The sequence below is a fragment of the Amphiura filiformis genome, chromosome 19 (genome assembly GCF_039555335.1).
Source record: "Amphiura filiformis chromosome 19, Afil_fr2py, whole genome shotgun sequence".
In the NCBI taxonomy this organism is placed as follows: domain Eukaryota; kingdom Metazoa; phylum Echinodermata; class Ophiuroidea; order Amphilepidida; family Amphiuridae; genus Amphiura; species Amphiura filiformis.
In genome coordinates, this window is record NC_092646.1 from 46,802,295 (window position 1) to 46,814,218 (window position 11,924).

Below are 11,924 nucleotides of genomic sequence, written 5' to 3' on the forward strand. Positions count from 1 at the left end.
GAAACCATCTACAACCTGACCAACACCACTCCACTGCACTGGTTGCCAGAGTCAAGATTCATCAACTCAAATTTCTCGGCCATATACTGCGTCTTGAAGATGGCGAGCCTGTGAAAGAATATGCGCTTTATATTCCACCACATGGGAAGGGGAAACCGGGACGGCCGCGCACACTGTACTTACAGTATGTCCAGCACCTCCTGGGAGATACTGGAGGGATGCTGCCCAAGATCGCATGTTTCGCTTGCCCAAGATCGCATTAGCTGGAGAAAGCTTGTAGTCGGCTGCGGACGCCTGCTCCGCAGCCGACTGATGATGATGAAAAGGCCTGACACCAATGTAATTTTGTTTCGCTGACCCAAGTTTATAGTCTTTGCTTTTGATTTGATATGTTCGGGTTTTGACAACCCTGGATAACCCAAGGGGTCCATCTGAACACCGGGACGGATTGGGAACAGTCAGGGGTTAACACCCTACTCTTTTCGAAACTGGCTGCGAGATACATGTACAGGTATGACTCTCTGCACACGGGACCGACGGCTTAACGTCCCTCCGAAGGACGGAGTACTTTCATGATTCATTTACCCAATTCTAAATGAACCATGGGAGAGCGGAAGTCTGAATTTAATCTACAGATGTTGCCAATTAATTTCAGACTTTTTTTCCAAGTCAATATCCCAGCAAATCGCCAACGCCGGGAATCGAACCCGGGACCTCATGCACTAAAGGCAAGTACCCTAACCATTGCGCCACGCTCTTTCTGTAGTCATTTACACTCATGCTCGTGTAAAGCAACATTTTGTATAGAAGGGAGTTCACGTAGCGATCTCCGAAAAGTTTTTCGATACGTTCATTTCTCAAAAAGTAAAAATCGCAGTTTAACAAATAACGGTTAAAATGAAAGCCAATATTGAGGGATTATTATTGTATCATTATAAAAGGCCTGACACCAATGTAATTTTGTTTCGGTGACATAAGTTTATAGTCATTTGAGGGAGTTTCATAGAAGGGAGTTTTGTTTGAGTCTTCAAATACATCATATATCATGTTCTCATATCAAAAGAAATTGAATTCCCACATGAAATACAGGGAGTTAGGTTAAAGGTCATTTAGAGGTAAATAATCATGATAAAATAGAACCATCCTCATTTAAATGATGATATATAAGCACCAGCACTTAATATTTGTTTGCGCTAAATAAATCACGTAATGCATATACTGCACGTTAAATAAATCATGTAATGCATAGACTGCACGTTAAATAAATCATGCAATTGCAATAAGTATACAATCCACATGCTTTGTCATCGTGTTGTTGTGTTTTTCATTATAAGCGTCTTTATTTTGGTTTTTGTTCAAGGTATCTGATCTACGGCGTCACGAAGTAGGGGTCTATCCAAAGCGATCTCCGAAAAGTTTTTCGATACGTTCATTTTTCAAAAAGAAAAAATCGCAGTTTAACAAATAACGGTTAAAATGAAAGCCAATATTGGGGGCTTATTATTGTATCATTATGAAAGGCCTGACACCAATGTAATGACCCAAGTTTTTAGTCATTTAAGGGAGTTTCATAGAAGGGAGTTTTGTTTGAGTCTTCAAATACATCATATATCATGTTCTGATTTGGCCCAAAACATGATGTTTTTCGGTTAAAATGGAAGATGGACACTGCACATGACAAATTTGGGGGCCCTGGGCCCGGGCCCATCTGGCCCTATGGTAAATCCGGCCCTGGTGGATCGGATTCCAAATGAAACCATCTACAACCTGACCAACACCACTCCACTGCACTGGTTGCCAGAGTCAAGATTCATCAACTCAAATTTCTCGGCCATATACTGCGTCTTGAAGATGGCGAGCCTGTGAAAGAATATGCGCTTTATATTCCACCACATGGGAAGGGGAAACCGGGACGGCCGCGCACACTGTACTTACAGTATGTCCAGCACCTCCTGGGAGATACTGAAGGGATGCTGCCCAAGATCGCATGTTTCGCTTGCCCAAGATCGCATTAGCTGGAGAAAGCTTGTAGTCGGCTGCGGACGCCTGCTCCGCAGCCGACTGATGATGATGAAAAGGCCTGACACCAATGTAATTTTGTTTCGCTGACCCAAGTTTATAGTCTTTGCTTTTGATTTGATATGTTCGGGTTTTGACAACCCTGGATAACCCAAGGGGTCCATCTGAACACCGGGACGGATTGGGAACAGTCAGGGGTTAACACCCTACTCTTTTCGAAACTGGCTGCGAGATACATGTACAGGTATGACTCTCTGCACACGGGACCGACGGCTTAACGTCCCTCCGAAGGACGGAGTACTTTCATGATTCATTTACCCAATTCTAAATGAACCATGGGAGAGAGCGGAAGTCTAAACTTAATCTACAGATGTTGCCAATTAATTTCAGACTTTTTTTCCAAGTCAATATCCCAGCAAATCGCCAACGCCGGGAATCGAACCCGGGACCTCATGCACTAAAGGCAAGTACCCTAACCATTGCGCCACGCTCTTTCTGTAGTCATTTACACTCATGCTCGTTTTTACAGATCCCCTTGAATTCCACTTTTGGTGATATGTTTCTGTAACGCGTTTCCGTTTGGAATGCCCTATTCCATAAAAATACAGAACCAATTTTTTGGGATTAAAAAAATATTAATCCTGTTTTGCCAAATGAAACATAGCTATATCCTAATCCTTTAGTCCTAACTAGCAATAAAAGTTAAATTTTAATATTTGGCCAATTTTTGGAAATGATGCGATTTTAGGGTGTTTTTCGTATGCTGTGACAATCAAGCCCGAAGACTTGTACTAAGACTAATTTCAGTTTATCATTCTAATTTTGGAAAACCTATTCCCAAAATTTCAGTTGATTCCGATTTTGCGTTCGCGAGTTATGCATGATTATGTGTATTACACTGTTCCATAGACAATGCGTTGTAATTTCGTTCTGGTGCATCAGAACGAAATTCAAATTTCACGATATCTTTGCTAAACGAATTAATCTGCAAGAAATATTTTGTACATAAACATTATATAGCCAGAGGTTTCCAGTGATATAAAAATCTCAACTTGTTTTGAGAAAAGTGGGGATGAGGCTGTGGATCACGAAATGCCCTTTTAATAAACTATAATAATTATTATTAAAGTCAAATTTGATATGAATTTTGGAGAAAAAAAACTGATTCCAGAAAGTATAGATTTGTTTTAATCAATCAATTTATGTATTAAAATATTTATTTATTCAAATATTTTAGGCCCCATTTATTTGTTTATTTATTATTTATTTATTTATTTATTTATTTATTTATTTATTTATGGGTGCCACGTTTTCCCCAGGGGGCACTCAACTTTGGAAGTGACGGTATGTGCCTGTCAATAGGCCCCTCTTTTGAAGTCGACTTTACCTGATGACCCCTTCTGAGTCATACCCGATGACCCCCTTTTTTTAGTTGCTGCTACCCAATGACCCCCTTTTTTTCTAGATTTCCTAGAATAGCATCATCAAAATGCAACAAAATAATGCCGAAACTTGCTCCATTTTTTTCAAAATAATGCCGAAACTTTCTAAATTTTGCTCCATTTTTTCAAAATTTTCTACCCGATGACCCTTTTTTTGAAATCTTATACTCAATGACCCCTTTTTTTCAAAATATTATACCCAATGACCCCCTTTTTTATTTTGTTTGTACCCAATGACCCCCTTTTTTAAAATAATGCTTTGTTACCGATAGACCCCTACTTCGTGACGCCGGTAGGCACATGCCCGTCACTTCCAAAGTTGAGTGCCCCCGGGCGTTTTTCACTAGTCAAAATACTTCAGTGCCAAAATGCCCACGTAAATCGCATGCCTCCCCTTCGACCTGCCACAAATTGTATACCCCCGTTTTTTGTTGATTTTTTTTTACATTTCAAAAACTAGTTTTAAACTAGTTTACCCTTTTTTGCTGGTGGATGACTCTTATTGCACAGCCCCGTCCTTTAAGGCAGCGATCCAGACGATAGTAAAATCGTAAAAAATAGTAAAATACATTTCAAAAACTAGTTTTAAACTAGTTTACCCTTTTTGCTGGTGGATGACTCTTATTGCACAGCCCCGTCCTTTAAGGCAGCGATCCAGACGATAGTAAAATCGTAAAAAAATAGTAAAAATACATTTCAAAAACTAGTTTTAAACTAGTTTACCCTTTTTTGCTGGTGGATGACTCTTATTGCACAGCCCGTCCTTAAAGGCAGCGATCCAGACGATAGTAAAATCGTAAAAAAATAGTAAAAATACATTTCAAAAACTAGTTTTAAACTAGTTTACCCTTTTTTGCTGGTGGATGACTCTTATTGCACAGCCCCGTCCTTTAAGGCAGCGATCCAGACGATAGTAAAATCGTAAAAAATAGTAAAATACATTTCAAAAACTAGTTTTAAACTAGTTTACCCTTTTTGCTGGTGGATGACTCTTATTGCACAGCCCCGTCCTTTAAGGCAGCGATCCAGACGATAGTAAAATCGTAAAAAATAGTAAAATACATTTCAAAAACTAGTTTTAAACTAGTTTACCCTTTTTTGCTGGTGGATGACTCTTATTGCACAGCCCCGTCCTTAAAGGCAGCGATCCAGACGATAGTAAAATCGTAAAAAAATAGTAAAAATACATTTCAAAAACTAGTTTTAAACTAGTTTACCCTTTTTTGCTGGTGGATGACTCTTATTGCACAGCCCTGTCCTTTAAGGCAGCGATCCAGACGATAGTAAAATCGTAAAAAAATAGTAAAAATACATTTCAAAAACTAGTTTTAAACTAGTTTACCCTTTTTTTTTTTTTTTTTACTCTTATTGCACAGCCCCGTCCTTAAAGGCAGCGATCCAGACGATAGTAAAATCGTAAAAAAATAGTAAAAATACATTTCAAAAACTAGTTTTAAACTAGTTTACCCTTTTTGCTGGTGGATGACTCTTATTGCACAGCCCCGTCCTTTAAGGCAGCGATCCAGACGATAGTAAAATCGTAAAAAATAGTAAAATACATTTCAAAAACTAGTTTTAAACTAGTTTACCCTTTTTTGCTGGTGGATGACTCTTATTGCACAGCCCCGTCCTTTAAGGCAGCGATCCAGACGATAGTAAAATCGTAAAAAAATAGTAAAAATACATTTCAAAAACTAGTTTTAAACTAGTTTACCCTTTTTTGCTGGTGGATGACTCTTATTGCACAGCCCCGTCCTTTAAGGCAGCGATCCAGACGATAGTAAAATCGTAAAAAAATAGTAAAAATACATTTCAAAAACTAGTTTTAAACTAGTTTACCCTTTTTTTGCTGGTGGATGACTCTTATTGCACAGCCCCGTCCTTTAAGGCAGCGATCCAGACGATAGTAAAATCGTAAAAAAATAGTAAAAATACATTTCAAAAACTAGTTTTAAACTAGTTTACCCTTTTTTTGCTGGTGGATGACTCTTATTGCACAGCCCCGTCCTTTAAGGCAGCGATCCAGACGATAGTAAAATCGTAAAAAATAGTAAAATACATTTCAAAACTAGTTTTAAACTAGTTTACCCTTTTTTTGCTGGTGGATGACTCTTATTGCACAGCCCCGTCCTTAAAGGCAGCGATCCAGACGATAGTAAAATCGTAAAAAAATAGTAAAAATACATTTCAAAAACTAGTTTTAAACTAGTTTACCCTTTTTGCTGGTGGATGACTCTTATTGCACAGCCCCGTCCTTTAAGGCAGCGATCCAGACGATAGTAAAATCGTAAAAAAATAGTAAAAATACATTTCAAAAACTAGTTTTAAACTAGTTTACCCTTTTTGCTGGTGGATGACTCTTATTGCACAGCCCCGTCCTTTAAGGCAGCGATCCAGACGATAGTAAAATCGTAAAAAGATAGTAAAAATACATTTCAAAAACTAGTTTTAAACTAGTTTACCCTTTTTGCTGGTGGATGACTCTTATTGCACAGCCCCGTCCTTTAAGGCAGCGATCCAGACGATAGTAAAATCGTAAAAAATAGTAAAATACATTTCAAAAACTAGTTTTAAACTAGTTTACCCTTTTTGCTGGTGGATGACTCTTATTGCACAGCCCCGTCCTTTAAGGCAGCGATCCAGACGATAGTAAAATCGTAAAAAAATAGTAAAAATACATTTCAAAAACTAGTTTTAAACTAGTTTACCCTTTTCTGCTGGGGGATGACTATATTGCACAGCCCGTCCTTAAAGGCAGCGATCCAGACGATAGTAAAATCATCAAAATTCAGATTTTGGTACCTTCATGACCTTTGTCATTTATTTCATATGCTAACATTTCATATGCTAACAGTGGTTCAGCCGAAAGCCGTGTATTTAAGACAAAATAAAGCATTTAGGCCTACACGAATCCCCCCTACTGAAAGTAGGGCCTAATAGCTCTAGTATTTAGTATTAAATGTGCATGATTGGGGCTTCAGCTTTGTTAATACTGCTGTGTTCTTCGTTTTTTGTCACATTTTTCATTTCATAAATACCAAATGAAAATTTGAATTATGACTTATTTTTCACTTGTAAGCAATTTATGATTTTTTAAAATAAATGTTTTAAGTTGCGCTGGGAGCATTGAATGGGATTTAGTATTACGTTATGGGCATCATTACCAGTTGGAGCCAAAGACAGATGGGAACCGTTGAAAATTACCAAGTTTAGTCTCATTACTACGTTGGTGGATCGTTTCTTTTTTGCACTCTACTGACTAAATAGCTGTATTGAAAACTACGTGCGAGTCTGTTTATGAATGACCACTGAAGTTATGCTGAACAGTTTGGGCCGCCGGGGAAGGGGGTCTTAGTAGAAATGAGCGTACAGGGATGCGCTGTAAATTTGGATAAAAGTAAACGTTCCCACGTGACATTGCATGATAAAAATGTAAATTAGATTGAACGCGATATGGTGATCATGTTCAACGATGTTGTATTGACATAAAAAAAAAAGATAGGCCTTCTGACGTGACGTTTCGTCTGACAGTAGGCTATGTCATAAAAACATCGTTCCAAGATCACCATATCGTTCAATCTATTTTACGCTCATAGTAGATTCGGTGCATCTTCAGCCATTTATTTTAAACTCGGGGTAGGCTATATTTTCAGCCATTTTTGTATTGTTGATGGTTCTCATACCTCAATTTTATTTGCCAGTCGGCTTTTTCAAAATTGTCGCAATTGTTTTCGTCGTTTTTGCAAATTGCGACGATTTTCGGGTCTATTTTTCGTTAATCCTGCTCTATGGTCAAATTTGGTTTATTGTTAATTTTCGGAGCCGGCGCACGCGGGGGGTGGGCGGGGCACTCAACTTAAATTTGGGTAGGGGAAGGCGAGGAGCGCCGAACGTTGGGAACCAACTGATTTTCGGGCAAATGATACGGTAAGTTCCGCCCGGCCGCCAACGATGAAAGTCAAAATTTCCACGCCGCGTATCCTTAGCCCTGTGCGCCAAAACCTCTAGCTACGCCACTGCCCACGTCTATGGCAAGCCAAGGGGTCCAAAAGCGTGGAACTGCTACGCGTAGCTTCTTTCTCGTTACGAGCAGCTGTTTGACCAATCAAAATAGTCAAATTTAATCACGTGGTTGGGTCGTTAGCTGCGCGTAGTATAGATAGGTATCCTCTTTCACAATTATTATCTTGTAATTAATTTACGGAATTAGCATAGATAACGAGCGGGTAAGGAGGCCAAATCACAGCACGTGTCAAGAGAACATGTTGCTATTAAATGCCTGGCTAAAATGACACAAAGCATATTTATTTAGTGTTTCCAAGTTTACACCGTGTTTAATAGCAAGTAACTTTATACTCGGGCTGTATTAGCGGTGCAGGGGATATGAAGGTCAAACAACAACTACTCCTGATGTAAAGCGCTGTGTAAAGATATTGCAGGGAAAGCGATATCACATGCCACTGTGTAAATATGGAGAGAGTAAAATGGGTCATAATTTTTTTCGGAACGGGGGGGGGTTCCTAAATTTACAAAAAGTCGGCGTCAATAAAATTGCGGCCCTCACTATTTCGGCATCAAAATGTTATGACCCCCGACTCCCACCACGTACGATACACCTTACCCCCTAGACAGGCTAAATTGTATTGAAATCAGTCTTTTTGAATACAATAAACACACTATCTGTAGTCATCTTGTGACTCCCTACATTTTGTTATTATCAATTTATGACCCCCTCCCCCTTATTTTTCTTTCCAAAAAGTATGACCACCTATATTTGGGACCCTCTTCCGACGAAAATGATAGCCCCCTAAATATAGAACAATCATCATTCTGTTCAGATATTACTTTAGTAGCACCTATACCATTTTTTGCTGATATACTACAGATATTTTCATTTACAAAAATTAACAACGTAATATTTGTGAGAGAGGATGTTTACATCAGCTCCACGTGTTTAAAACCGCGAATCTGATTGGTTAATAAGCTGCACGTAACGAGAAAGAAGCTGCGCGTAGCTAGTCCCACGTTCTGACCCGCTTAGCTTGCCATACACGTCTAACTAAGATATTCTCGGGTGGGGGGGGGGGGCAATTTTGCCGGCCGCTACCAACCCTATAGTTACGCCACTGAACGCCACCTACAATTGCAGAGTAGGCCTTATAATAGCTTATAATCAACCCTAATCGAACCCTACAGGCCCCTAACCCTAACCATAAATTAATCCTAACCTATCAAAAAGAACCATACGAGCTCCTACGCTATAATACATTATGAAATCCAAAATTCCCCTAACACTTTTTCAAGAAGGAAAAATAAATGAATAAATAAACTACCGCATTTTTCGACTCGAATTGTATCGTCTATCGTCTATAAGAGTTTAAGGTGGTACTACACCCCTGTCCAATTTTGTGCCTATTTTTTCATTTTTCTCAAAAATAATAGCGCATTGGTGACAAGTAAGATATGTATATTATAGGGGCAAGGACTACCACTACTGCAGTGACAATTCAGCAACTCAAGGCAAGTACGGTAGTTATTGATTTATTGATCAAATACTGGTTTTCCCTCATTTTTGACTGTAAATCCACAACTGTTGTCTGTGCTGAAATAAAATTTCCAGTGCAGTAGTTGCAGTCCTTGCTCCTATAATATACATATCTTACTTGTCACCAATGCGCTATCATTTTTGAGAAAAATGCAAAAATAAGCACAAAATTGGACAGGGGTGTATTACCCCCTTAAATGCTAATACGTAATTACGATAAATTTTATACTCCCTAGAACAAGCCTGTACGCAGAGGGGGGGGGGTGCTAACATTCCCCGGTGCCCCCTTTTTAACATGGTCTTATAAACGCTTCCCTACATTTTTAGGGATTATAGAAACGTTGCCCAAAACCTGGAACAAAAATCGCCCCCTCCCTTGACCTGCAAAAATGTGCTCCTTACTTACACTCATAGAAATTGTTCGTTGGCATTACTCAGTAAGTTGATGTAAGTCGTTGCGTCAACTTTCCGAGTAATGCCAACGCGTACAATTTTGAGTAAAACGCTGACTCGATATTATTATGTTGGTCGCACTCATTTGCACTTACTTTATTGAGTTGTTACAACTCAGAAAATGAAACTAGGTTAGCATAATTTTCTAGAAGTGTGCTATAGTACCGGGGTATACACAATTTTGCACTGATTATAAAAATAAATATTTGAATACTGCTAATTGTGCAGAAAATGGTCCAATTACGCGAATTAAGTAACAAAGTACCAAACTGGAATAACTCAAAACAATAAGTACCAGTAACTTAATATGAACGAGTTACATCAACTTACATGTTGAGTTACAATAACTCAACTAATTGGTTCTTTGAACCTTGTTTATTTTTCTAAGTTCCCTGAACTTGAATTCAGAAGTTGGCATAATGCCAACAAAGTTGATTAGTTGACGGAACTTTTTGAGCTTTTTCAGCATTTTTTTAAGTTCGGATAACTGAAATGAATTTTGTTTTGGCAACTTTTGCACTATTTTTGAGTTGTCCAAACTTACTCCTTTTGAATTGCGCCAACAAGGCGAACAAGTCATTTCTATGAGTGTACCGGGTACTCACTTACCTACCTACTGTACTTACTTATACTTACTTCCCAGCAAACACAAAAACGTTTTGAAAACGTTTTTAATAAGTTATATTTTGGCTTTTGGTTTACATAAAAACGTTTTAATAACATTAAAATGTCGGGTTATATAAAGGTCATGAAAACGTTTTAAAACGTTTTGTATGAAAACACACTACAACAATATTTTTAAAATGTTTTCAAAAATGTTATTGTAAACTATTTTTGCAAACATTTTTGCCAAATATTTTGTCAACACTTAAATAACATTATGTTAAAATATTTGCACTCAGCAAACACAGAAATGTTTTTAAAATGTTTTTTCAAAACGTTTTAATAACATTTAAATGTCGGGTTATATAAAGGTCATGAAAACGTTTTTAAAACGTTATTGCAAATATTTTGGGCAAACATTTTTCGCAAAATATTTTTTCAACCCCAAAATAACATTATGTTTAGAATGTTTTGTATCAAGTTTTCAAAAATGTTTTTGGAATGTTATTATAACCAGGGGCGGACTGGCCACTGTGGCGTTGTGGCGATCGCCACATGGGCCGCTTGGTTCTGGGCCGCTCAGGGCCGATTGCTCAAAAAGAAGAGAAAAAGAGAAAAAAAAAAAGAATGGAAGAGGGAGAAAAAAGAAAAGAGAGGAAAGGAAAAGAGGAGAAAGAAAGGGAAAAGGGGAGAGAAGGAGTAGTAGCTTAAGACATAGGCCGGCCCTAGGGCCTGAAACCCTAGGGCCTGAGGCATAGGTCCGAGGGGCTATGCATACTGAGGCCTAAGGTATAGGCCTAGGTCCTTGGACTTAAGACATAGGCCCTAACACTAAGCAATATCCCGGGCCGGCCCCTAGTTCACCATCGCGGCATCGCCTATAAAGTGGCCTTTTGAATCAATTCTCTAGACCGTATCCAGCATAAGGCCAATAAAACATAGATAGGCTAATCATGCGGATTCAAGAGCAGCAACTGGCATACTCTGGATGCGATACTGTAAAATTTAAATGAAGAGAGGCCATGCCACGTGACGTGGCCTTCCATCCAACTACAAAATACAATTTATACAAATAGGCCTATTCGCCTAAGCCTACAGCAAAAATATTGGGCCGGCTGGCGATGGAATATTGGTATTTCAATGTGGCTGCAGAATGAGGCTAGGACTGATTTGGGCATTTGAAGGAAACAGACATAGGAGAAAGAAAGGAAAAGGGAAAAGAGAATTAGAGACCAAAGAGGAGAGATCATTGAAGGGTCGGGGATAAGGGATGAGTAGGCCTATAGGACCTACACAGTGTATTCGCTGCTTGTCTACTGTTGGTGATAGGGCGTATAGAAATAGGGGCTGATAGCCTAGGCCTATACATTTAAGTCACTTGACTTTGGAAGTGAGGGATGTGTGGACACCAGTTGAGTTCAAAACTATGGGCTTTTGGTGAGAGCTTCGACGCCATAACAAGGGGGTAATTCAGTGAGGAGGCCTCGAAAAAGGGGGTCTTTCAGTGATACTGTGACAAAAATATAAAAGTTGGTAAATTGTTGATAATTGTTTTCCAGAAAGTCATCAAAATATGACAATATGACATGACAGTTCCGCAATGATGTGCAGATGAGTTAAAACATAAAACATGCTCACTTAATTAAAGAAAAAATTGAATAACTGTTGGTTTTATCTTGATTATTGCAAGTGATTGACAATGCAATAAAGAATATCTCAAGTATGTACAAATGGAATTTGGCTTGAAAAATCGGTGTCAAATACGGGCTTCCTGACCCCCTAAAATAGCTAAAGCCCCTAGTTTTCCGGGACCCCCACCAGGGCCTTTGCCCCTGGACCCCATAAGGGGCCCTAACGCGGGC